The sequence below is a fragment of the Quercus suber genome, unplaced genomic scaffold (assembly GCF_002906115.3).
Source record: "Quercus suber isolate HL8 unplaced genomic scaffold, Cork oak 2.0 scaffold_790, whole genome shotgun sequence".
Taxonomy (NCBI): domain Eukaryota; kingdom Viridiplantae; phylum Streptophyta; class Magnoliopsida; order Fagales; family Fagaceae; genus Quercus; species Quercus suber.
The window spans coordinates 111,940-138,818 of NW_027070226.1; the positions used below are offsets into that span (position 1 = coordinate 111,940).

The 26,879-nt window shown below is 39.4% G+C and overlaps 1 pseudogene; it reads right to left on the reverse strand.

Annotated features, from left to right (window-relative positions):
• Positions 1-5,886: 5,886 nt before the first annotated feature.
• LOC112017400 (glycosyltransferase BC10-like) lies at positions 5,887-25,892 on the reverse strand (annotated as a pseudogene).
• Between the last annotated feature and the right edge of the window lie 987 nt (positions 25,893-26,879).

A 26,879-nucleotide genomic window follows, 5' to 3' on the forward strand; every position in this document is an offset into this window, starting at 1 on the left:
AAACATCAACTGTAAAGCTAAGCAAAAAAACCAAATCAATATGTAAATATGTTTCCTTTTTGACTTATTAAAGCAAAAAAACCTAAGCAATCTCAACATGACTCAAATCAATAAGTAATAACATTAACATTACAAAATAATCATCCTGAAATTCTAATAAACTTTCAACAAAATCAAATAAATAAGTTCATTAGTTATTACATTTACATCCAAATGGCAAATAACAAATAAGTTCATTACAACCAACAACTAAGTTTTAAAGTTTCAAACAAACAACTAAGTTTTAAAGTTTCAAACAAACAACAACTAAGTTTTAAAACCCAAGCCTCATTTGTTATGAAGATAATCGAAATCAATATCATCATGTGAACCAAATGCTCCACCACTAGCATCATAATCATCATCCTCATCCTCATCTTCTTCATCTTCAACATGAATAGGATGATTTTTATCTCTAAATCCGGGAGGAGCATCATCTTCATCACCAAATGATTCCAAATTGATGTCATCATCATCCTCAATCACTTCATTGTCCATATCTATACAAATTCCAAAACCAAACAACAATTCTCATAATCATTTCTCATAAATCATAAATAGTCTAATTAAAAATGCAACTAGGCAAAGAATTGTTATAAGCTAACCTCTTTGTACATGGCTAGAAGACCCTTCTTCAATTGGATAGGCTCCCTCTTCATATAATGCATTCTCTATCTCCTCATGATCCAGAAATGGAGGTTCCTCATCTTCCACTACCCAAAATTCAGTTTTATCGATACTTGCATAATCAATAGGATCATAATTGAACTTCTTCCTTTTGACTCTATCATAAGATGAACATAATGAATAATTTAATTAATAACCAAATCACTTATATTTCACAATCACAAAGAACCCACTTGACCAAATCAGTGAATCACTCATATTTTCCCACAAAAACATTGAAACAAAGAGATTATATAATATATACCTTTCTTTCAGTCGGTAGTTATAATGAACAAACACAAGATCATTAAGTCGTTGATGCTCCAATCTATTTCTTCTTTTGGTATGTATTTGTTCAAAAGCACTCCAATTCCGCTCACATCCCGAAGAGGCAGCTGTTTGGCTAAGGATTCGAATTGCAAACTTTTGTAAGGTTGGAGCACAAGATCCAAACAACTTCCACCACTCATCTAAGTTCCATATACAACACAAAACAAAGATACAATGAATCAATAAACACAACTATACTTATCCCAAAAATATAAAAAAGAGCTATGATCTTTAAAACATATTTACATTTTAGTATTAGCTAAAGTAAACAATATCTTACCCGGCTGAGATGTCTTGGCTGATTCTTGAGCAAGTTGGGTTCCAAAAGTTTGTTCACGCTCTCGAAATAGCCTTAATTCCTCCACCAACTTCAATCGACCAGTTGAAACTTTTGATTCAATAACATCTGTCACAGCAGATTGTGTCTCTAGCCTCTTATTAAGAGTGGATGAGTCATATTGGAATGCAGGATTCAACCAGTAAGCAGCAGCATGAATATCTCTATAGAATTGATTATCCCAACGATCCTTGATAATATTAACATAAGGCTCCCATAGTCTCTTTTTGTCCTTGAAAATTTTTTGATTCCATCAATTACTCTATACATGCCATCATATACATAACCCATAGCTGGTTTTTCATCAGAATCAACAATGCGTAATAAACGAATCAATGGTGACATAATATGCACAATTACATGACAATCATTCCAAAATTGATTGTCAAGAATGATTTTCACCACTGCCTTTGCTTTCTTATCTTTTGCATATCTTGATTCAACATAAAATTTGCTACCTTGAGCAGCGAAGAGCGAGCTTGAGGCAGTGAAGAGCTTGACTTTCGGCTGAGCGAGATGAGCGAGATGAGCAAACAGCCAAAGCTCACGCTATTCACAAAACAGAAAACAGAGAAAAGCAAACCCACTCCAAAAGAAGCTCTGCTTCCTTCATCACGCCGAACCTCCACCACCGCACAGCCTGATCGCCGGAGCAGAACGAAGAAAGAAGACTAAGAACGAAGAAAGGCAGAGATGTTTGAGTCTGAGAGCTTGAGGTGAGGTGAGTGAGATCACTGAGATGAGACTTGAGAGTTGAGATTGAGAGTGTCTGAGGGTTTCGGCTTAGGGAGTTAGGGATTTAGGGTTAGTTTTTACAAAACGGCATAGTTTAGCAATTAGGATTTTAGAGGACTGAGGACCAAAACGGCATAGTTTTGCCGAAAAATACAAAAAAAATTAAAAAAGTTTAAAAAACTCCAACCGGATATAAACCGGTTCAACCTCCGGTTTTTCCGGTTTTTCCGGTTGGACCTCCGGTTTTTACTATTCAGCGGTTTTTTAATCATTTCCGGTTTTTTATCATAACCGGACCGGATTTAAGGCCGGTTCCCGGTTGAACCGGTCGGACCGGCCGGTCCGGTCCGGTTTTTAAAACTATGATATGATTTGAAGTTTTTACTTGTTGGAAAATTAGTTTTAGTTACAGGATGCAATTATGTTGGTAGATAATAAGGTCAATAAGATGAATTTGTTTGATTATGTGTGCTTAGAAAGGTTATCCTTTTTGTGCTTTTGATCTCTTTGAGAAGTATCGAACCCTTGTCATGTATCTTTGTTATTGGATGATGCTACTTGTGACATTGAAGGATATGTTAATGGTAGTTGTTCTCTAAAATAATTAATTTTCAGTTTTTGTTAAGGTAAAAAGTTGTGGAGAGATGTTGCATTGTCAATATACTCTTATGTTTGGAGTGTAAATGAGAGAAAATTTGGTTCAAATCAGCATAATATCTAGTACCCGCATCAATTCCCCTACGTGGGAGAGAATTGGTCTTTTTGAGTATAGCTATAGGTAGTACTCTAGTGTCAATTAGCGTTGAGCAATCCTCCACCATCGAACCGCGAGGTCATTGGGTGGAGTTAAAGAGGGCACAGACTTACCCATAAGTAATGGGTTGGGTTTTATTTCTTTTTCTTCTTCCTCATCTTTTAAAAATGGGTTAGGTTAGGGTAATGGGTTGGGCATTTAATGTGTCAGGTTGATTGAGGGACTGATTTGGGCTGGGCTTGAGTGTTATTTACCTTTCAAATGAGTTGATTTGATGGCTTGTGGACATTGGGCCTTTGGGTACGAATCATGCTTGTCTTTTTTTTCTTTTTTGGGGTCACTCTTGGCTAAGAGGTTGAAGTTAATGAGTGGGAAATGGAGGTTTCCAAGAGCCAACAGGGGAATGATGGGTTTGATGGCAATGGTGGGGCTCATGGCGGGGGCTTGGGCTATGGATTTTCTAGGTGGTGGCAGGATGGGTTCTTGGTGGAGGTTGAGCTCTAGTGATGGGTTGGAGCAAGGTGGATTTTTGTGCAATTTGGGTCATAGTTTTAGGTGTTGGCTGACTGTGGGGTGAGATTTTGTGGTGTTTTGATCACTGTGGGTGGTTGGATTTGGGCAGATTGGGTAATTTCAGGTTTGCGGGTATGGATGCGAATTGGTTAATATTGTTGGTGTTGATGATGCTGTCTTGGATATTGGTGTAGAAAAGCAAGATTATGATGGATTGAGGTTTGCTCTGATACTAAATTTGATGCAGCACAGGTGGATACACAAATAGAAAATAAAGGGAAACAAGGGAAATGGGCACAAGCTCTAGGCTTCAACTACCTAGGACTGCTTGGAATCACCACCAAGCTATAGAGGAAACTCAACTGAGTATTTTTTATCCATTGAATCATTCAAAATTCAACGTCCCAAACATTTATTGGAACCTCTTTTAATAGGGTTTTCAGGATTACATCAACAAGGAACGTTATAATCATGCCATGAATACAATTCCATAAAATCCTCAATCAAAATAAAATCAAAATCATTCAAATTTCAAATAAGCACAAATTTGGTTTAAATCAGCATAATATTTGGTGTCCGCACTATGGGACCTCTTTTGTTCATAAATCATCTTCATTTGAGGCCTTTTTTTTTTTTTCTTGTTTCTGTACATCTTGAAATCTTTAACATTGTTAAAATGAAAAATTTTCTGATAACCAAACTATTATTTTCTTTAATGAAGGCCTTTTTGAAGCAGTATTAATGCTGTTATGTTAGATTTCTATAAAAGATAATGATATCTTTGAATGAGTATTAATTAGTCATCTACTGAATAAGATGCTCAAAGTTCTAGATGCTTGAAGAAAGAAGGCATATATTCCTTTAATATTGGTCAATGTTATTAAAAGTACCTTGGTGCAAGCGTGCAGAGGGTGAAGCTCTAGGAGTGAAGCACTTTGTTACCTGAATGAAGCACGTAAGGTGCACTGGAAAGTTCAAACTTTCAAAGTATATGAACCAATTACAATTAACCGTTGATCATAAATTAGTTATTGGATTATAAAAAACACTATTCTTAGGCTGTGCTAACTACAAACATAAATATTCTTATTATATATATCAAACCTACAGGATAAGATTTAGAAGAAAATAAAAGGTTGTTGGTTAGCAGATAACTCTTTAAAGTGATTTACTGGCAAACCTCAAGGGATTTTTTGGTATTATTACCCAAAATATATTGCTATTTTATCTTTTAAATTAAATGTTATGAATATTTCTCTAGACTATAGATTATATTTTTGAAAATGTGCACTTTAATTGAATCAGGCATGCACCTGCGCTTTGCATTTTCTGTCTAGGCTCTAGGAGTCATTTGCATTTAAATGCACCTGGAACTTTTAACAAACACTGAGAATGGCTGGAAATCAATGATTTCAAAATGAAAAAAAAAAAAAAAAACAGAACAGAGAAATTATCAAAATCAAAATCAAGTAATCAAAATCAAGTAATCAAAATCATTATAAAAAAAAAGAATATTAATTATTACTTTCTTCCCTGATGAAGCCGAGAGAATCAGAGAAATTAAAAAAAAAAAAAAAAAAAAACAAATCCGCGAAAATGAAAAAGAAAAGAAGTAGAGAAGTGAATGTTACCACTTACCAGGTGCGTGACCAACCAAGAAGGAAACCCAAAACCAGATGCCGAGAAGCCCAAAGGCCAAAACCCAGGTGCGTGAGGCAGAGCTCAAGCTCACTCTGTTTTCGAAAGGAAAAAAGAAAAAAAAAAACTCAGCTTGCGGTGAGCGTGCGCGTGACTGCGTGAGGCAGAGGGAGCCTTGAGGTGAGCAAACAAACAGAGGAGCCTTGAGCAGCGAAGAGCGAGCTTGAGGCAGTGAAGAGCTTGACTTTCGGCTGAGCGAGATGAGCGAGATGAGCAAACAGCCAAAGCTCACGCTATTCCAAAAGAAGCTCTGCTTCCTTCATCACGCCGAACCTCCACCACCGCACAGCCTGATCGCCGGAGCAGAACGAAGAAAGAAGACTAAGAACGAAGAAAGGCAGAGATGTTTGACAGTTTGAGTCTGAGAGCTTGAGGTGAGGTGAGTGAGATCACTGAGATGAGAGTTGAGAGTTGAGATTGAGAGTGTCTGAGGGTTTCGGCTTAGGGAGTTAGGGATTTAGGGTTAGTTTTTACAAAACGGCATAGTTTAGGAATTAGGATTTTAGAGGACTGAGGACCAAAACGGCATAGTTTTGCCGAAAAATACAAAAAAAATTAAAAAATCTCCAACCGGTTATAAACCGGTTCAACCTCCGGTTTTCCGGTTTTTCCGGTTGGACCTCCGGTTTTACTATTTAACGGTTTTTAATCATTTCCGGTTTTTTATCATAACCGGACCGGTTTTAAGACCGGTTCCCGGTTGAACCGGTCGGACCGGCCGGTCCGGTCCGTTTTTAAAACTATGCATATAACTTCTTTCACGGCCAAAGTTAAAAATCCATTAATTTAAAAAGAAACCAAAATGGAAATAAAGTGGAAATAAAGATAAAAATCCATCAATTTAAACAGAAAACTGGTAATCAGTGACAAAGTGGAAATAAAGCAATCATTGTCAAGCTTTATGCAGTGAAGCATTCAAATTGTCTGGACGGTGACCCTTAAAATCTTTTTTCAAACATTATCTAGGGTGACAAGGGTGACTGCACACGAGCAAACAATAATGTTGATGGAGATAAGGCTTAAACTGTTGTATAATTGGAGAAAAGCTGCATCAATTTATCCAGAGTCTCAGGGTGGATCTTTCTGCCAAATAGAAAACAAGGCCTTTTCATCCCATTCCACGAACAAGGTGTGACCAATACACTCTTCTGCAACCAGAAATCAAAACAAATATCTTTTTAGATCTTCCTTCTCCCAAATGGAAAATTATTAGGTTCATCAGGAATACAATGACTTGGTACTTCCTCCGTTACATAAATGGTGGATCTCAATATGAATTTAATCAATGAGATCTACAAATATGTGAGGAGGGAATATGTCACTGTAATCCCGGATACTAAGTAATTACAAAACAAAAAACTAAGCAACACCTATAAGCCATCATTCAAGTAATAAACTCAATACCTTTGCATCACTAGTGACATGAATGCTCTTGTCAATGGACTGAAATGGTTAACACATTGTCATTAAAATATGTTGCATGTAATACCAAGGAAATCAACAAAAGCAAAAGACTAAGATTTTTCTCACGTACCGTAATGTTCTTTAGGAGCTCATAAGTAATATCTTGAGCCCTAAATGTTTTGGGATGCCATTTTTCTTCGGACCAATCAACATGTGTTACGGACCAATTTGCAATTCCATTGGGATCAATCATCTGAAGAACAGAGACTGAATAAAGTGGCACCAATAGGAAAGATTAAATTGAGTTGTACTACACAAAAGATGACTCACATTAAAAAGAGTTGGCAAATAATGCTCATCAGCATAGCAGTTGCGGCCGTCCATATTTGGCTGAGAAAGTTCAAAGCACCAACATCAAGATGTTTGTCAATGAAACTAGGTTTACAGTTTACACATTTTCCATTGACTTCAAAAACACAATATTGGCAGCACAGAAGAAAAGATATTGAATTCAAAGTAGCATTCCATTTCAAACTATGATTTTTTTTTTTAACAGTTCATATGGCAAAATAATTTGTTGTGTTCAACATTTTTGTTTATGGCATGCATAAAAAATCAGACCATAATAAATTTGGAGTTGGAGAAACTTAGACCTTGTCCAACATTAGCTTGCTTAGATCCTCATCCTCTTCCAACAGTAATATGAGATATCAACATTAAGATTAAAAATTAAAAAAAAAAAAATGCAGCAATTTTTTATTTTAATACCAAGGATAGAGCTTCCAAAAGGCAGTCTAAGTGACTGTTTGGATAGTGATTATTTAGCATCTACGTCTACGTTTTTGTTTATTTTTTTGTTTTTTTTTTTGGAAACATGTTTCAACAAAACTTTCATTAAAATGGGTCTCATAGCACTATTTATACATTTAAAAATTATTTTGCTACAGTATTTTCAGTTTTCAGCAAAATAAGCAGTATCCAAACACACCCTAAGAACATCAATAAAATAAAGTCTTTTTTCTAGGTTATGATATTTGCTTACTAGAAAGCAGCCAATTGCAGGAGAAATTCAACAGAATAACTCGCAGAAAAAAGAAAAACAACAGAATTTTAGCATTTAAGATGAGAAAGAAGACAGAGTGAGGCAAGGGAAAGTAATGTAGTTTATTAATAATTAAATGTCCATCCATCTTGGGTTCTAATCGTATTTTCAATTCATGGGCCTTTTATTCATAGACATTCTAAAATAAATAAATAACACAGTACAAAACATTACTTCCTAAAACCTAAATATTTTTAAAATTGGAGGATTGTATTGGTATCTCATTTCCAACTAAGATTACAAATCCCCCTACCTTCCCAAATCCACAACCCCAAAAAGAGGGAGAGAAATCAGAATCCGTACAAATAAAGTGCTTTTGGAATCTCTTGGCAACACCTCTACAATGCCCATAACATGCCATAAAAATTTGACATTTCACTCACATATATAACAATATGTGACTCATTATTATGTCTTTGAATAAAATTTTCTTTACTTATCAAAAAAAAAAAAAAAAAAAAAAAGCTATCCCTGGCAAAAGCGAAATTCCTTGCATCAACCATGTCAAGATCTCTATGCTCTTAATTTACACAATATTTTAATCTTAATGAATCAAGACCTGCCAATCTAGATCAAGACAGACATTGAGATATGTGAGGAAAACACAAATGCAGGCCCAAAACAGAATAGACCAGATTCTTCATCTAACAAGCAATAACAAAAGCAAGGACAAGATCATGATTGAAAATGGATTACCTTGCAGTAAAGCCTGAATTTCCTATAGTAAAGACTGTCAGCCATAACCATGATAGCATGCTGCCGCTTCATGGAAAACCACTGCAATGCAAATAACATTCACAATCAGTAACACTTGAGATATTTCAATCTTCTATGTTCCAAATTTATATATCTGACGGAAGAAAATTTTTTTTTGCCACAACCTATCTGTGACAAAAATTCTACAAACGGTAGAATTTTCTTATCTACGTGAATGGAAAAATTGAAGGTTCCTGATCTTTTCACTGTTGAGCTGCTTAACTAATTCTACGAACAGAGAACAGCATGATATGCTGTCAAGTTGCTTAAATATTCAGGAACTAACCAAAGAATGTCGCGCACGATCTCAAATGGCTCTTCAAGTGAAGAGTCTCACAAAGTTTTAAAAAGAATGCCAAAAACTGAAAAAGCTGAAACAGGCTGTAATAATAATGGTTAAATCGAATTCACATTTCCTAATAATTTAAGCTTTTGGAATTAACAATAGTTTATTGTGGTATTAGAGCACGCATGTTGGACCCACTTATTTAGGTTAATGGTTAAAATGATTAAGTTCACCCTTTCATATCAGTTCAATATAGGTCATTCTGCACAATGCAGTGGAAAAAGTCAGGCAAGCCTAAATTTGAAGGCTAGTGTGAATTTCAAATATTAAGAATCTCTCTTTACAAATAAATGAGAAGATCGAAGTTTCTATTAGTTTACAGTTCAATATGTTATAAAGAATATACCTGTGAAGCCTTCCGAAAATCCTTCTTTTCAACTTCAGGCAACATGTGCTCTGAATACCTCCCAGTTCCATGTTGACCAGGATCAATGAAACTGAGAGAGAGAGTTCATTTAGAGCGAAAAATTAAATCGTTTATCAACTCAGCAGAAAAATAGCATTGATATTGAGATTGGAAAAAGTTTCAAAATTTTATCAACCAACTGCTAGGGCGTTCCTTTCACAAATTAAAGCTTGCGTACCAATCAATAAAGCTGACATTTGTATACATTAGATAGCGATACACATAGTTGAAGTTATGCAGGGGTACACAACTGAAACAAAATTATAAGAGAAAAAAAGAAATTAGACAAGTACCATATATTAAAATCAAGCACAATTTTCACAAATGTAGTAAGAGAAATGTGGTAATTAAATCACCTATCAGAAAGCAGCACAAACTGTTGGTTATCAGGGTCTGTAAGTGCATTTGCCAAAAGCCTCCTCTCTGCTTCAACCATGGAAAATTCCCCCCAGACCACCTGCAACAGCTTTGCTAATTGCATCAATTTAATGATCTGGTTTCATATCAAATGTTTATATTACAAATCTGATATTTATAAATCTTGTATCAGCACAAACCAAACTCTTTTGGTTTTTGTTTTTCAGTAATTGCAAGTTCTTGAGAAAGAGTGAGTTGATTCAAGTTAAGGGAACACAAAGAGTTAGAGTAAGACCAAAAATAACACTAGTAGAATTAATAAAAAATGAAATTTCAATTGAGAAAGTAAGAGAGAGTATGACTTTGGATAGAATAGAATGGAAAGAAAGAATTTACATGGTCGACCCTAACTAATCTATTGAGGATCCATACTCAAAAAATTTAGGACTACAACTTGGTTGTTGTTGCAAGCTTTTATTTTTTTATAACGTAATTGTCCTCTCCAAGTATGTAGCAAAATGCTGAACCCTCCAAGGATGAATCTTACAACTCCCCAAAATTTAATACATAATGCCTCCGTGAGGTTTGGTTGGAGAATCACTTTCCATCCAAAAAGTATCTCCAAATTTGCAGTGTTGAAAATAGAGGATGTCAACTAGTTTCTGGTTTACTGGACTCTTACTATAGATGTACATTTAATATAAAGTGTAATAATGTATTTATTGGCACTAGAAAGGAGATATCTTAGGGTGTCAATTCAGGTTAGCGTGTTTGGTTTGTGTCGTGTCAAGGTAGAGGTATTCAACTAAATGCCTCAACTCGAACCTGATTCATTTAATAATTTAGTCATGACTCTTTAACCCTAACTCGACCTGTTAATAAAGCGGGTTGACATGACTCGACCCACTTAACACGCTTAATAAACAAGTCATGTTGGATTGAATTTAATGTTACAGAACTCATTTCAACCAATTTAATATTAAATATAACATCCATAAAGAAATAATTTATTTACATCTTAAAAGTAATGCATACACTTTAAGTCTTCAATCTACATTCAAATTGACATAGTTCAACAAAAATATAACATTTATCTAAAATAAGTTCTTTACACTCCAAAAAAGTGCATATATTTCAACCCAAATTCAAAATAACATTGTTCAACTAAAATATAATATCCACAAAACTTGCAAATGTTAAGTATTAATATTGAAAGAGTTAGTGCAAATAGTAGATTGATCATGACTAGGGTTTATAAAGTTTCAACTTACAAATTATATCACTTGTAAGTTTTTGTAATTATTCCCTTTTCTTTTTAAGTTTAAAATATAGGTTAAATATAAAAGGTATTTGATAAATCTAAAACAAAATGAATATTTATTTGTTATACGAGTTAAATGGATTGTGTTAAATGAGTTATTTCGAGTTGACACAAATAAATTGACGTGTCAAACGTGTTTATTGTGGGTCATGCAGGTTAACCTGCTTACGACATGTTTCTTATCGTGTCACTTTCAAGTCGACCCGTATATGACCCAATCCTACTAAAATCCAACCATAACCTTTAAAAAACCATGTCATGTTCACGAATCGGGTCAAATATTGACAGCTCTTTCACATCCTACTGTATGGGAGCTTCAAACCTACATTGACTGCAAATCCTGAAATCCTTAGTCCTTAGAGAGCATTCATATATGATGCATGCAATATTGATATTATTCTTCACACACATTTATAAAATAAAAATAAATAAATTTAGTTTTTAAAATAAAATTCTAGATAATCGATAGCAACAGCATGCAAAGGAATGACACCATCGATATGGATATAAGGCATTCCAAAATATAGAACACCATTGATATGGACAAAAGGCATTCCAAAATATAGAAGGTGAGCATCAGAGTCAAAGCCCTTCAGCTTTTGGAAAATGAAGGAAATAAAAGGATTTTCTAAAATAATGCACTGATTTTAATTCAAAGACAGAACTCTTTGGCGTCTGCGTAAAAAATACATCGTTTTTTTTTAATGCACCTCATGGGTGTTAATCCCATTAACCCTTAACTACTTCTTGAGGGAGGAGGATATGCTGTTTGAGCTACAACTCGTTGGCAGTAAAATTACAAAGTAGCTGTCATCTCGGATCAGAATAAAAAAGGATGATGCTGTAAGCTCAATCAACTGAAAGTAAATCTAATTACTTACACAATCTAAGTATGCGCATTGTTCCTCGTTTAAAATGCTTGAGCAAGGACAAGAGTATGACAGACTAAAGCTAGATACCAAATAATTCCTAAGATCCCAAGATCCATCAATACATATGCTTTGATATAAATGGGAAACATTAATGTGATAAATGTTTCCAATTTTTAACAGGTCAGGAGTAATTACACATCATTCCAGCTTCAATCATAAATCTGTGTCTTCTTTTTAGTATAATTCAAAGTCACTAATAAGGAAAGGTAGATTAAGAATCCACTGAGTCCACTTCTTATTACATTGGTACCAGGTTGTGACTTTGTGATGATATTACACAATATGTTCGTATATGAAAGGGAGAAAATACGCGCTAAGATGCCTATTGTGAATGTATGGGCTGACTATAGTCCGTGAACATAAGAATAGACGAGCCCGTTATTTACACGAGGCCTTAAGTGGACGGACCTTAAGTGGACGGACTTCATACGAACGGAGCGAAGAAGGATGGGCTGGTCGGCTATGGGCCTGTTGGACCCCTTAGTGGGAATACTTTGGCCCATTCTCGTAAGGCCCTAAACAGAGTCCTTGTGCTACTTGGACTCTAGAAATCTCATATATTGGTAAAGATCTTCCCTATAAGGAGAAGATCTGTCCACCACGTTTCGGACTCTAAAAAAGAGGATTTCTACAAGGAAAAGACTTGGATGCCAAGTCTAAGAGGAAAAACTTTCGACTACTATAAAAGTCCCAATACTCTCACCAATAAAGGTACGCATTATTTACCCTCTCTAGCACTCTAGAGTTGTGAGAATACTTTCTGACTTAACCTTCGGAGGGTATTTGGCCGGCACCACACCGGTGTCCTTTGATAGGTTTTCTTCTTTGCATTGTGTAGGTTTACGTTCGAGCGCGAAGGCATCGTGTGACTCACTGGTGAATTTCTCAGCTTCATCAGTTGGCGCCGTCTATGGAAATCGTGAGAAAAAAGAAGTCAGACATTGCTTCATCCCTGAGACAGAAGGGTTGCATGGTGCTCACTAGCTCGATGGCAACAACCAACGACATCCAAGGAGAGCAACTACCCACAACCGCACTCGAAAGACAGGTTCGGACTCTCACTGCGGCCTTGGAGCGCCTCACCAAACAAAATCATGACCTAGAAAAACAGTTGCGTCAAAGAAACATAGCACCTAACAACCGGAGGGAGGATCAGGAAGGTACCAGCGCCATGCAAAGAGACCGAGAAGGGCTTGAAGGGAGCAACGCCCTAAGCAGGTCAGAACGACAAAACACGAGCCTCCCATCCCTCATGGATGCAACTCCTCCGCCCATGTTCACGGAGATGCAGGCGATGAAAGAACAGATGGAGGTCATGATGAACGCCCTAAAGGGACGAGTGTCCAGCGACCTAGACGACCTAGTGAACCGGACTGACTCTCCATTCACCGGGCCCATCAATTCCTTTCCCCTACCACACAAGTTCCGGATGCCACAGATAGAGAGTTATGATGGGGTCAAGGATCCCCTAGACCACCTGGAGACGTTCAAGACCTTGATGCATCTACAAGGGGTACCGGACGAAATCATGTGTAGGGCCTTCCCAACCAAACTAAGGGTCCCGCAAGAATTTGGTTCAGTCGGCTGATGCCGAACTCCATCAGCACTTTTAAAGAATTGAGCGCTCAGTTCACCTCGCACTTTATAGGGGGACACGGGTACAAGAAATCCACGGCATGCTTAATGAGCATCAGGCAGAGAGAGGACGAGACATTAAGATCCTACATAACCCGCTTCAATAAGGAAGCGCTCTTGATCGATGAAGCCGATGACAAAATACTGGTGGCAGCTTTCACGAACGGGTTGTGGAAGGGCAAGTTTTTGTTTTCCCTATACAAAAATGACCTCAAAACCATGTGAGAGGTACTCTACAGGGCCACCAAGTACATGAATGCGGAAGACGCGTTACTAGCACGGGAGGAAAAGCCCAGGAAAAGGGAACGGCAGGCGGACGTGCATCAGGATTAAGGGCAGAAAAGGCCAAGGACAGGAGACAGAAGGGACGAAAGGCGCCCTAAGCCCTCGGGAGGAAGGTTCACAAGTTTCACCCTTCTAAACGCCCCGATTGATCAAGTTTTGATGCAAATCAAAGACGAGGAAACGCTGACGTTCCCGGGGAAACTAAAGAGCGACCCAAGCAAACGGCCGCGAGACAAATATTGTCGTTTCCACCGAGATCACGGCCACGACACAGCCGATTGCTACGACCTGAAGCAGCAGATTGAAACCCTCATTAGACAAGAGAAGTTGCAGAAATTCGTCAACAAAGAGAGAGCGGATCCCAATCGCCAAGGGTCGGCCCCCCGACGGGATAACGAGCGTCCTAGACCCCCCATTGGAGACATAAGGATGATCGTGGGAGGGACCGTGGCTACTGGTTCTTCCAAAAAAGCTCGAAAAACGTACCTCAAATCGGTCCTGAACGTCCATCTAACAGGCTCTATGCCTAATACCGTACGGGTGGAAAGCCCTATCATCGGATTCACTGAAGAAGACGCAAGGAGACTCCACCATCCACATGACGACGCGCTGGTTGTCAGCATACATGTGAGGGACTACAACGTCCACTGAGTACTAATCGACAACGGCAGCTCAGCAAATATTCTATACTATCCAGCATTCCAGCAAATGGGGATAGACAGAGCACGATTGATACCAACAAGTGCTCCACTTGTCGGTTTTGGAGGGACAAGGGTATTCCCAATAGGCTCCATCACACTCCCGGTAACAGTGGGCGATTACATGCAAGAACTCACTAGGAATGTAATGTTCCTCGTGGTGGACTGCTCATCCGCTTACAATGGTATTCTCGGACGACCCACACTAAACTTGTGGAAAGCAGCAACATCAACATACCACATGATGATCAAGTTCCCAACGGACTATTGGGATTAGGGAATTGCGAGGGAATCAGGTAACAGCCCGAGAATGCTACATTGTCATGCTAGAAATGGAAGATCATCATCAGACAATGTGCGTAGAAGAGCAGCGAACGGTCGCAGAACCGGTCGAAGAGCTGGAGGAGATAATGCTCGACGAATCAAAACCAGAACGGACGACCAGAATAGGAACATTGGCCTGCCAGCTGGTGCGCCAGGCCCTCATAACATTCCTCAGGAGGAACCAAGACGTTTTCGCATGGAACCACGAAGACATGCCTGGGATCGATCCCTCGGTCATAGTGCACAAGCTGAATGTGAACCCCTCAACCCCACCCGTCCGGCAGAAAAAGCGAGTGTTCGCTCACGAACGGGACAGGGCAATAGCGCAAGAGGTCAGAAAACTACTCGAGGCGGGTTTCATTAGGGAAGTATATTACCCGGAGTGGTTGGCGAACGTGGTCATGGTCAAGAAGGCTAGCGGGAAGTGGCGAATATGTGTTGACTTCACGGACCTTAACAAAGCGTGCCCAAAGGACAGCTACCCCCTCCCGCAGATAGATGCGCTGGTCGACTCCACGGCCAGACACCAGCTCCTAAGTTTTATGGATGCCTTCTCAGGCTATAATCAGATCAAGATGGAGGAATCTAATCAGGAGAAAACGTCCTTCGTCACCAGCCAATGACTCTTTTGCTATAAAGTGATGCCATTCGGACTCAAGAACGTTGGGGCAACGTACCAAAGGTTAATGGACAAAATGTTCGCGCACCAAATAGGGAGGAACGTACAGGTCTACGTCGACAACATGCTGGTCAAGAGCCCACACGAAAAGGATCACTTGAGCGACCTCCAGGAGACATTCGATACCCTACGATCATACAACATGAAACTGAATCCGGGCAAGTGCGTATTCGGAGTAACGGCGGAAAAATTCTTAGATTTTATGGTGTCCCAAAGAGGAATAGAGGTCAACCCAGAGAAGATACGGGCCATCATGAAGCTAGAACCGCCAAGGACAGTAAAGGACGTGTAGAGCTTAAACGGCAAAATTGCTGCTTTGAACAGGTTCGTCTTAAAAGCAACGGACAAGTGTCTACCGTTCTTCCGCGTCCTAAGGAAATCATTCGAGTGGACGGATGAGTGCCAGAAGGCATTTGAAGATCTAAAGAAATACCTCGCCTCCCCACTCTTGCTCAGCCCATCCAAACCAGGAGAAGACCTCTACTTATACCTAGCAGTTTCGCAGGTGGCAGTAAGCACGGCCCTAGTAAGAGAAGAGGAAGGAACTCAGCAACTCGTCTATTTCATAAGCAGAGGGTTTTGGGGGGCTGAAGAGAGGTACCCCCACATGGAAAAGCTCGCCTTCGCACTGGTAACCGCCGCCCGAAAACTCAAACCGTACTTTCAAGCCCACAGCATCATCGTCCTAACAAATCAACCCCTAAAAAGGGCAATGAGCAGCCCTGAAGCTGCCGGACGAATGGTCCTGTGGGTGATAGAGCTAAACGAATTTGACATACATTACCGACCACGAATCGCAATAAAGGGCTAAGCAGTGGCGGACTTCATCGTCGAATACACGCAAACAGAGCAGAAGGAGCCACAAGCCTTCAGACAATGGAACATCCACACGGATGGATCATCAAACAAGCAAGCTGGAGGCACTGGGGTAGTAATTCAAACCCCTGACGGAGAGAAAATCAAGTGTATGATTCGGCTAGACTTCCCAACAACCAATAATGAGGCCGAGTATGAGGCATTGGTGGCAGGATTAGACCTGGCAAAAGCAGCAGGCGCTGAGGCCATGGTTGTACATTACGATTCGCAGGTAATAGTCAGTCAGATTAGCGGCGCCTATGAGTGTAGAGGGGAAAAGATGAAGAAATACTTGGAAGAGGTCAGGAGATGGATCGGCACCCTCCAGGTCACATTGGTCCAAATTCCAAGGGAGGAGAACGAATGTGCTGACCGGCTCGCAAAAGCCACCTCCGCAGAGGTCATGATGGCCCCCGATCAGGTATTGTCGTTTATCCAGAATTCCTCAATCATTAACAGTAGGGCAGAAGTGTAGGAAGTAAACCCAGAATGCAATTGGACTACGCCGTTAACGGCTTACCTGAAGGAAGGCACGCTCCTAGACGACAAAGACGCAGCAAGAAAACTGAAAGTCCGAGCTTCGCGATTCATAATAATCAATGACGTCTTGTACAAGAGGGGATTCTCACGACCATACCTATGGTGTTTGGGCCACGAGGAAGCAGACTACGTAATGAGAGAGGTCCATGAGGGTATCTACAGAAACCATTCGGGGGCGCGGTCTTTAGTACACAAACTGATCCGGGCAGGATACTATTGGCCTATAATGCAGAAGGACGCATAAGCCTACGTCAAGACTTGCGACAAATGTCAAAGGTTCGGTAACCTAATTAGGCAACCAACCGAAGAGCTGACACCCATGACGGCCCCTTGGCCGTTCGCCCAATGGGGGCTAGACATCATGGGCCCTTTCCCGACGGCTGCACGACAGCTGAAATTTTTGGTGGTAGGGATCGACTATTTCACTAAGTGGGTGGAGATGGAAGCTCTGGCGACTATCACAGAGAGAAACATCAGGAGTTTCGTATGGAGAAATATCATATGCAGATTCGGGATACCAAGGGTACTCATCTCCGATAACGGAAAACAGTTTGACAACAAGGCATTCCAAGATTTCTACTCGGAATTAGGCATCAGAAATCACTACTCATCACCTGCACATCCGCAGGCCAATGGGCAAGTTGAAGTCACGAACCGGTCCCTGCTCAAAATCATCAAGACCCGGCTCGAGGGGGCAAAAGGCATCTGGCCCAATGAGTTACCAAGTATCTTGTGGGCATATCGTACAACGGCAAGAACACCCACGGGAGAAACACCATTCAGGCTAGCATACGGGAGCGAGGCTGTCATTCCAGCAGAGATAGGGCTTACAAGTTATCGAGTGGAGAGCTATAATGACTACAAGAACGAAGGGGCTTTGCGGCTACAGCTAGACCTAGTCGACGAAGTCCGGGCTACAGAAGAACAAAGGTTGGCCCGATACCAAAACCTCATGGCAAAATACTACAACTCCAAAGTCAGACACAGAGACTTTCAGATCGGGGACCTTATGCTACAGAAGGTAATGAGAGCGGCTAAAGATCCTTCACAAGGAAAATTTGGCCCTAACTGGGAAGGACCTTACAAGATCTTGTCTTGGCAGAGGAAGGGGACCTATCACCTCGAAACCATGGACGGACGGAAATTGCAACACCCGTGGAACACAGAGCACCTACGGAGATACTACCAATGAAGACGACATAAAGGGCATCAACCCCCCCCCCCCCAACTTTCTAGTTTATTTCTAAAGTTTTCAGTAGTTTTACTTCGAACAACTATTTCCATTATTTTTCTTTACTTTGAACAAATCTCTCTACCAGTGCTTTTTTAAGCCCAAGGGGGCAGGCACCTTTTTTTCCTATAAAGATTTCTTTCAAACTCTAATGAATTTTTCCTGCTTAATCTAGTTAATTCAATATCAGACGGTTAAAAATATGGTCCACATGATGGACGAGTCATCCCAAGAGGGTGAAAATCTTAAGTCCTATGACGGACCGTTGAAAATATTGTCCACATGATGGACGGATCATCCCAAGAGGATGAAAATCTTATGTCCTATGACGGACTGTTAAAAATATTGTCCACATGATGGACGGATCACCCCAAGAGGATGAAAACCTTAAGTCCAGATAATGGACGGACCAGTAATAACGTCCACAAGCTGGACGGATCGTCCTACGAGGATGGTAAGTACTAAGTCCAGATAATGGACGGACCCAAAATAACGTCCGCAAGCTGGACGGATCGTCCTACAAGGGTGGTAACTACTAAGTCCAGATAAAGGACGGACCCAAAATAACGTCTGCAAGTTGGACGGATCATCTTAAAAGGATGGTAAGTACTAAGTCCACATAATGGACGGACCCAAAATAACATCCGCAAGTTGGACGGATCATCCTAAAAAGATGGTAACTACTAAGTCCACATAATAGACGGGCCCAAAAATAACAACCACAAGATGAACGGGTCATCCCGAAGGGTGATAGCACTTAGAATCCGAGTTAATAAGCCCACATACTATACGGACCATTCTAAAACGAATGGTAATTCTAAAAATCCCACGAACGGACAAATCATCTTAAGGGATGACGACCCTTGGTTAAACGGTTAATGGACGGATAAGTTAATTCCACAAGGCTAGACAGATTATCTTCAAAAAAAAAGGGAGAGAAAGGAGGACGGAAGAATCGCATAAGCAGAACGGAGCTCATTTTAACATGAAATGTACTTCAAAATAAAACACATGCATTTCACACAGATAAAACAAAGGTCAACGGACCTTGCAGAATGTAAACATACTGAACGGTCAATGTTCATATAAACCCCGTAAACATGACGGGTATTAAAAATTGTTCTACACTTGATACAAAAAAAAAAAAAAAAAGGAGATTAATTAGTAAAACTAAGTTATTACAAATCTGCTACCTCTCTCTCTTCAACTGGACGGTCCCCATTGTCCTTAGCTTGGCTATCCGCAACGGTTTGATCTACAGGAGCTTCGCGGACAGGGACGTTCTCGTCGAAAAGAACATCAGTATCTTCAGACTGAACGGGCTGAACGATTGAAGGCTCGGAGGCAGTGACGGTGACGGTGGATAAGTCTATATCCGGGTATAACGCCTTCACCTGACGGAGGGCATCGTCAAACCCATCGTTATAAACAAGACTCAGTTCCGAAATGAGGGCGTCGGAGTCGCGGTACTCGCATATCGCATCCTCCTTCGCCTGATGGACCTCATCGTCTTTCTCCACCAGGGGTTTCTTCAGACGGTCCGTCAACTGGATACATTTGTCCCGGGCCGTCTCGGCCATCTTCAGCTTCTTCTCCTAGACAACCTTCCAGGCTTTGAGATCGAGCAGCTCCTCCTCCATCACCTTGGCTTTCTCACGAATCCGGCCAATGGTCGTCTCATGATTGAGACACCGTCCCATCATGCCTTTCATCATGATTATAGCCTGAGGTACAACAAAAATGCATAAGTAAAATATTTAAGGGCAGCAAATGGTGAACGGGTGGACCAAAGATGACGGAGTAATTACCTGAGCAATGTTGAAGAGGCCCGTCTCCCCCATCGCCTCTGTTGAGTGATTCCCCAGATCCTCGTAGTCGTTGGTAGTAATAAACGATGACAGCCTCTCGAGGGCATACTTGGAGTCCTCACGAAGCAAGACAGGTGGCTTCTTCTGGCTGCCAGATAGACCCGTCATCAGACCCTTGCCCGCACCATATTTAATCGGGGTGACCGACTTATTCCCCCTAGCCATCAAGCCGACGACCGGTTCCAAGGGGATCTTGGGTTGTTTTGGCGGACGGTCACCCTTCACGGGCAGTTTCCTCTTCAGACTCTGCTTGCTGGAGCTCGTCCCCATGGGGTCCGTTCCAGCTTCTTTGTTCTTTGCAGCTTGAAGTCTTATAGCTGCTCGCCTCTTTGCATCCTCCATCTCTAAAAAAGGTAGACAGATTAAGAAATAATAATAATAATGACGATAAAAACAGGTAATAAGGGTCGACGGACTCACGTAGACGAGTCTGCTTTTCATACTTTAGTGCCGCCGGGGTTGGTTCGGGCCCATCACAATACCAGTGGATGGTGTTGAGGTTGACGAGTTTGGCCCAAGTCCGCTCCTCGGGCTTTGTCTTTGCAAATTTTTTTTCAAGGAAACTGAATTCCTCAAGGGTAATCTGGGGACGCCGTCGAACTGCATCAAAGAGGACGGACGTTAAAAACATTATAAAAATTATTAAACTGCACGGAGTCATTTATGACGGGCCATACCGGATGGGTTTAAAATGCCCCAAACTGTGTCGACGGGCATGAAGTCCGTCTCCCCTAGATGACACATCCAATTATCTCCTTCGATGAAAAAGTAGCGGCTCTTCCAGTCTCTATTTGAGTATGGGGTTTCAAAAATAAATTTTAGGACGGGGCTCCTAGGGACAAAGCTATACATGCCCCTCGACTTGTCTATCTCATCCGGACGGTAGCAGTGGAGGAACTCTTTTATTGTAAGCCTTCTCCCACCGTCCGACATGGCTTCGTATAGAACCTCCATCGCGATGAAAACCCTCCAGGCATTAGGAGACACCTGGTTGACGGATATACCTAGGTATTTTAAGAGTTCGCGGTGTAACAAATTTAACGGGAATCTCAGGTCGGCCTTAAGCACTTGTTCGTACACACCTACTCCGTCAACTCCTTCGTAATAACATTTTTCTGACATGTAGGGTAGACGAAGTGGGATGTGGTCTGGGATTTGGTAACGGGCCCTAAGGGTATTAAAATGGGCTTCCTTGATAGTGGATGTGAAGGAGTGTACCATCCACTCTGGAAGCATGATGAACTCCCTAAGTCCATCAACTCCCACGACGGATCTAACTATTGGCTCTTCGTCGTTAGTTGAACCCTCTTGTATTTCGATCATCTCCAGGCCCTCATTTGTTGAGGACGAGGAGGATGATGACAGACTACTCTCCTCGCTCGGGGCATTGTGGTCTTTGGGACCTGACGGGTATACCTCTTCATAATCCGCCCCGTCACTGACGACCGACTGGTTACTCGACGCACTAGACATGGCCTACAAGTAATGACAAAACCTAAGACTATGACGGGTTTGGAAAGAACGACGGGCACATAAAGTCTAAAAAAGAGATAAAGAAGAGCTAAAATTAAAAGAGGACGGATATGAAACTACTTACCAGAAGTTTGGAGTAAGCAAGATGTTGTGGGCGACGGGTATGGGAGTGAACGGACTATTCTCTGACAGATGTGACGGACTCGCTCTGACAATTTTTTCTAGCAACAAGTGGAAAAATGAGGGGCGGAGGGGTCGGTATTTATAAAGGGTATGCACAGAAGACGAAGCTGATAACTCAAGAAAATCAGTGGGTTGAAAATCTTCAGACTTCAATAATCTTGAGAGTTGAATCCTGTAAAACCAAACTCAATCAGAGTAAAGACCGGTGGAGGCCGGTCTATGACCCTTCGATGATGAAGTTAGAAGGCTGGAATAGAGGAAAAAATATCTAAGTGTTTTCTCCTTCCTCTAAAATGAAAAAGTCAGAATCCTTTACCTCTACGCAGAATTGTGTATATATAGTGTATGGAACGGTTATTTTCTCTGATAACCGTTCCTATTGTTAAGGAGTTCACCAAAATCGGAGATAACTTCCATAACTTCCGTAGATGTTGCTTCACCTGAACCGGTGTCTCACTGCGAGTGATGGAGGTTTTGATTTATTGGTTAAGTCACGAATGCTTGGCTCGTCCATCCCTAATTAGGGGTGGACGTGCCTTAGCATGGCCATGCCTTCCTCGTCCGTCCTTTGGGACGGACGAGACCTTGTTCGTCCGTCCCAAAGGACAGACGCGGCAATCTTGGCTGTGCCATCTTTCTTCTTCCGTAGACGAGCCATATGGACATTGTCAAGGTGGTGTTTTATGGCATCATCAGAAGCGACACCTCGTTCCAAAACAATGACCATTGACAGGATGACACTTGGCACGACTCATAAATGTGTTAACTCCTGATCTAACAATGTACGGAGGTAAGTTCACGGATCTAGGTGTCATGAAAACATGATCGAGATTTTAAAACCGTCACCCCATGGGTCTGTTCTCTTATCCGTGACGGACCCATCGGGTGAGGGGGCAACTGAAAGGGAGAAAATATGCGCTAGGATGCCTATTGTGAATGTACGGGCTGACTATAGTCCGCGAACATAAGAATAGACGAGCCCGTTATTTACACGAGGCCTTAAGTGGACGGACCTTAAGTGGACGGATTTGATACGAACGGAGCGAAGAAGGATGGGCTGGTCGGCCATGGGCCTGTTGGACCCCTTAGTAGGAATACTTTGGCCCATTCTCGTAAGGCCCTAAACAGAGTCCTTGTGCTACTTAGACTCTAGAAATCTCATATATTGGTAAAGATCTTTCCTATAAGGAGAAGATCTGTCCACCACGTTTCGGACTCTAAAAAAGAGGATTTCTACAAGGAAAAGACTTGGATGCCAAGTCTAAGAGGAAAAACTTCCGACTACTATAAAAGCCCCAATACTCTCACCAATAAAGGTACGCATTATTTACCCTCTCTAGCACTCTAGAGTTGTGAGAATACTTTCTGACTTAACCTTCAGAGGGTATTTGGCCAGCACCACACTGGTGCCCTTTGATAGGTTTTCTTCTTTGTATTGTGTAGGTTTACGTTCGAGCGCGAAGGCATCGTGTGACTCACTGGTGAATTTCTCAGCTTCATCAGTATATATGATAACTTACCTTGGTTTCTCAACCAAAAAAAAAAAATTGATAACTTACCTTCTCACTCCAAATGTCTCGACCAACAAAGTAGGGGCTTACACGCATTGGTTTTTCCTCAGATGAATGAACATAAACTGTGAATCTGTCCTCGTGGCCCTGCAGAAAGAGATAAAATCATATATGTTTTGTTAAATAACAGAGTTTGTACTATCTAAGGAAATCATATGATATGAGAAGAAAATTAAGTAGCATTTTTTTTTTACTGAAAAAAAAGAAAGGGGTTTTTGTTCATGTGGTTATCGACCCTGCTCACTTAAACCCAAATTCAATATGGTGTGGGGTATCCCTTACCCCTAGGCAGGGATGGACCCAGGTGGGGGCTCAGGCCACTCGAGTCCACTCTATTTTTAATTTATTCTAGTAATTATATATTTTATCTTTGGAGTTGGCTCCTTTCAAAACTTTAGGCCTCCTTTCTCCATAATCAGTCTAGCTAGTCTAACCCAAATAGTAACTATTCAACTCAAAAAATTAACAAAAATAATAAAAACATTCACAATGGTGATTGTATTTTAGCAAAAAAACTATTTTATCACTAAAGAACCAAAAAAATCATGTATTATAGGAGAAGCTAAAACTAAATTTTTTGCAACTACAGTAAACTGGTATAAATACTAGTTTTTTTTTTTTTTTTTAAGATTTAAATATCAGTTAACTATAGCAAGTTGTTAAAAATAAAATAAAATATTTTATTAAGATTATATTTCTTCTATCAATTAAAAAACTTAGATTCTCTTTCTTCCTTTATTATTTTTATGAGTTGTTTATATTATTTTAAATGAAGTGATTAAAAAAATAGAATATTTGATATTTGATGTATTGTAAAGTGAGATGGTAAAATAGATAAAATAGCTTTTTGAGGTGTTAAAAGCTAAAAATTTTAGCACCACCACCTCTAACTTCTACAAAATATATATTCTAACCAACCTACTATTAATAAAAAGATATCATTTTGTTTTTATTTTTGTCTTTATTGGTAGATAATTGCAATTTAGGATTTATTTGGATACAACTTATTGTTGAAATCTGAAAACACTGTAGCAAAATAATTTTTAAATGTGTGAATAATGTCGTAAGACCCAATTTTAAAGAAAAATTTACATAAATTAATGACTTGCGAGTTACGTGAACAGTTCACGGGACCCACAAAAAAAATCTAGACGTACCATTAAAAGAATTTTCAGCAACATCCAAACTCACACTTAATGCATTTAGAAATAACAATTTTGTGTATTTGTAATTTTTTAATACTATATGTATACTTATTTGGAGTTTCTTTTTTTTTTCTTTTTTTTTTCTTTTTTTTTTTTTATATTCTAGCATCGCTAGCTTAAAATCTTAGATCTGTCTTTGCCTGGGTACATTAGAATATATATATATATATATATTAGAAAAATTAGTGACTTTTAAGATTACCCACTTAATTATATAATTAAAAAAAAAAACTAAACTAAAACTATTATTTCTTTTTATTTTTATTTTTATGAGTAACCTATTATTTCTTTCTAATCATAACTATTAAAAGAAAAAAAAAAAACCTAAATTCACGTGACGAAAGATCAGGTAGCTGTGCAGTTGTACTATCTTTTTTAATGTTTTAATAAGGACAAGTAGTTGTACGCTTGTACCGTTCAAGTAAAAGTATAGGCTAACTGTTGAGTGGGTAAAGCTCGTTCGTTTCATGCACTATATTAGGCTTTTGTTTGTGGGCATTCTTGATGAGGATTGGCCTCTTGCATAGTCTAGCTAAAATGGCTGGAGTCTATGTCAGACTGGTGCCTTGTCTGAAGGTGTAATATAATCATAAAAACCTTCATTTTTTTTTAACCAAAAATAAAATAAAAGGTATAGGCTAACCTTTGATGCCATGTATTACAGCAATACAACGCGAGGCTTCAGTCATATTCATGGACAGATCTGAGAAAAAAACTTATGATTTTTGCTGCAAAACGCACTGTTCTAGATCTGTTTCACTAAAAAACGGTTCAACCATCCGGTTCTGATTTTTCCAGTTGAACCGACAATTATAAATTTTATCCGCATTTTTTTTTCTTAATTTTCGGTTGGTAAAATACTATTGAGTATTGAAGTCTCTTATTTTTACTAAAAATTTCCAAAACCCAACAAAAGTGATAAAGTACTATTAATTTTTATCCCTTTTTTTTGGGTTTAGGGCAGTCTAAGATAGCTTGAGGCCTAAAAGATAAAAATGTGAAAGGAACTTTTTTATATCTAAATTTTAAGGAGATCTGTGAGAGACAGATCTCATGTTCCCTTCCAGTTTTACTAAAATAACGGACTGGCTAAACTCTACAGGACTTGTTATGAGTCATACTCCGTCTTCTCAAAGCATGCATACAAGCTATACAGCCTATACAACGAGATTTGAAGATTTTATACATGTGAAGCGAAACTGCACGTACGTACGCAGCAGAATAGAACCAAAGACAGAGAGACATGGTACATGTATAACCAATAGAATTTGAAGATAACAATACATGCATAAATAGTGCAACAAACAAAAGAGAAATGGTGAGAAAGGAAGAAAGCCCTTACACGAAAGAACTTATCCCAGAGCTTCTCAAAAAGGTAATGAACCAGGAGTCAGAAACATGAAAGCAATTTTTGGGGTCTTTGATTGAACAGGATGTGTCTTCAAGATTTCTTTAAAAGCAACTCTAGCTGCAATCTCATCATCGGTAAATTCCCGCGATGGAACAGAAGGAAAGTGAGAGCATTCCCCACCGCTTCTAGTTCTTGGTAGGTTAACTAAGGCAGCGATCAGAAAAATGCTCACCAAATAAGAAACCAATGTAATAATCCATGCTCTTATGCTTAGACGACATGCACGAACTGTCTTCATTTAGGATGAAATTATCACAACAGAATCCCAGGACACAAAAGAGAGAGCTTTTTTGCGTGTGAAAGAAAGGCCTAGCTAAAGTAGCAAGAAGAAGAAGAAGAAGAAGCGGCAGCAGCAGTGGATATAAAGTTTTCCATTCGGGGACATCCGATAACAAAAAAAGAAAAAAAAGAAAAAAAGATATAATAGTTTTGCACAACCGGCGAGTTGTTATTGGTTAGTCTTTCTTACCAAAAATATCTGGAGGAGGAAAAGTGCATTTGCGCATTTACATGTCGACGTGTATGACACATGAATATGAAAATTTTTCTTCACAGCAGTCGAGAATATCGAAATAGCTATCATCCATTATGTATGTTTGTTTTTTTTGGGGATTCGTTCAACTTACCCTTTTTTAGGTTTGAGAGTTCAATAATGGATTTGAGGGTAAATTTTTTCTTACATTAAGGAAATGTTGAAATTTTAAATAAGTATGTTTTTTTTGGTACATCGTAAATTTTTTAATAGTTAAATAAAAAATTTGAGATTTAATTTTTAGTAACATTAAAATCTGATTGATATCTTAAAAGCTCTCTTAATATATTAAATGCTGTATGTTTGTTTTTTACTTTCTTTTTTTTAATTTGTTTTTTACTTTCTTTTTTTTAAACTACAAAAGGGCTATGTACCGTACCTTCATATGGTAAAAGACCTATTGGTATCTTAGAAACTCTCTTAAATATATATAGGCAAAAATGCACTTTTTGTTCTTATATTTTGGGTTAATTTCCATTTTGGTCCAAAAATTGATTTCTTTGCAAATTTTATCCTTAAAATTTGAAAATCGTTTTTAAAATGATCCCTATCATGAACCAAAAGACATAACCCTCCTACATGGCAAATGGAGTGCCCTTCTTACTGACGTGGCACTGACGTGACCATTAAAATATTGTTAAAAATAATTATTTGCATTTTTAAATACCAGAATGCCGTCTTAAATACATTGAA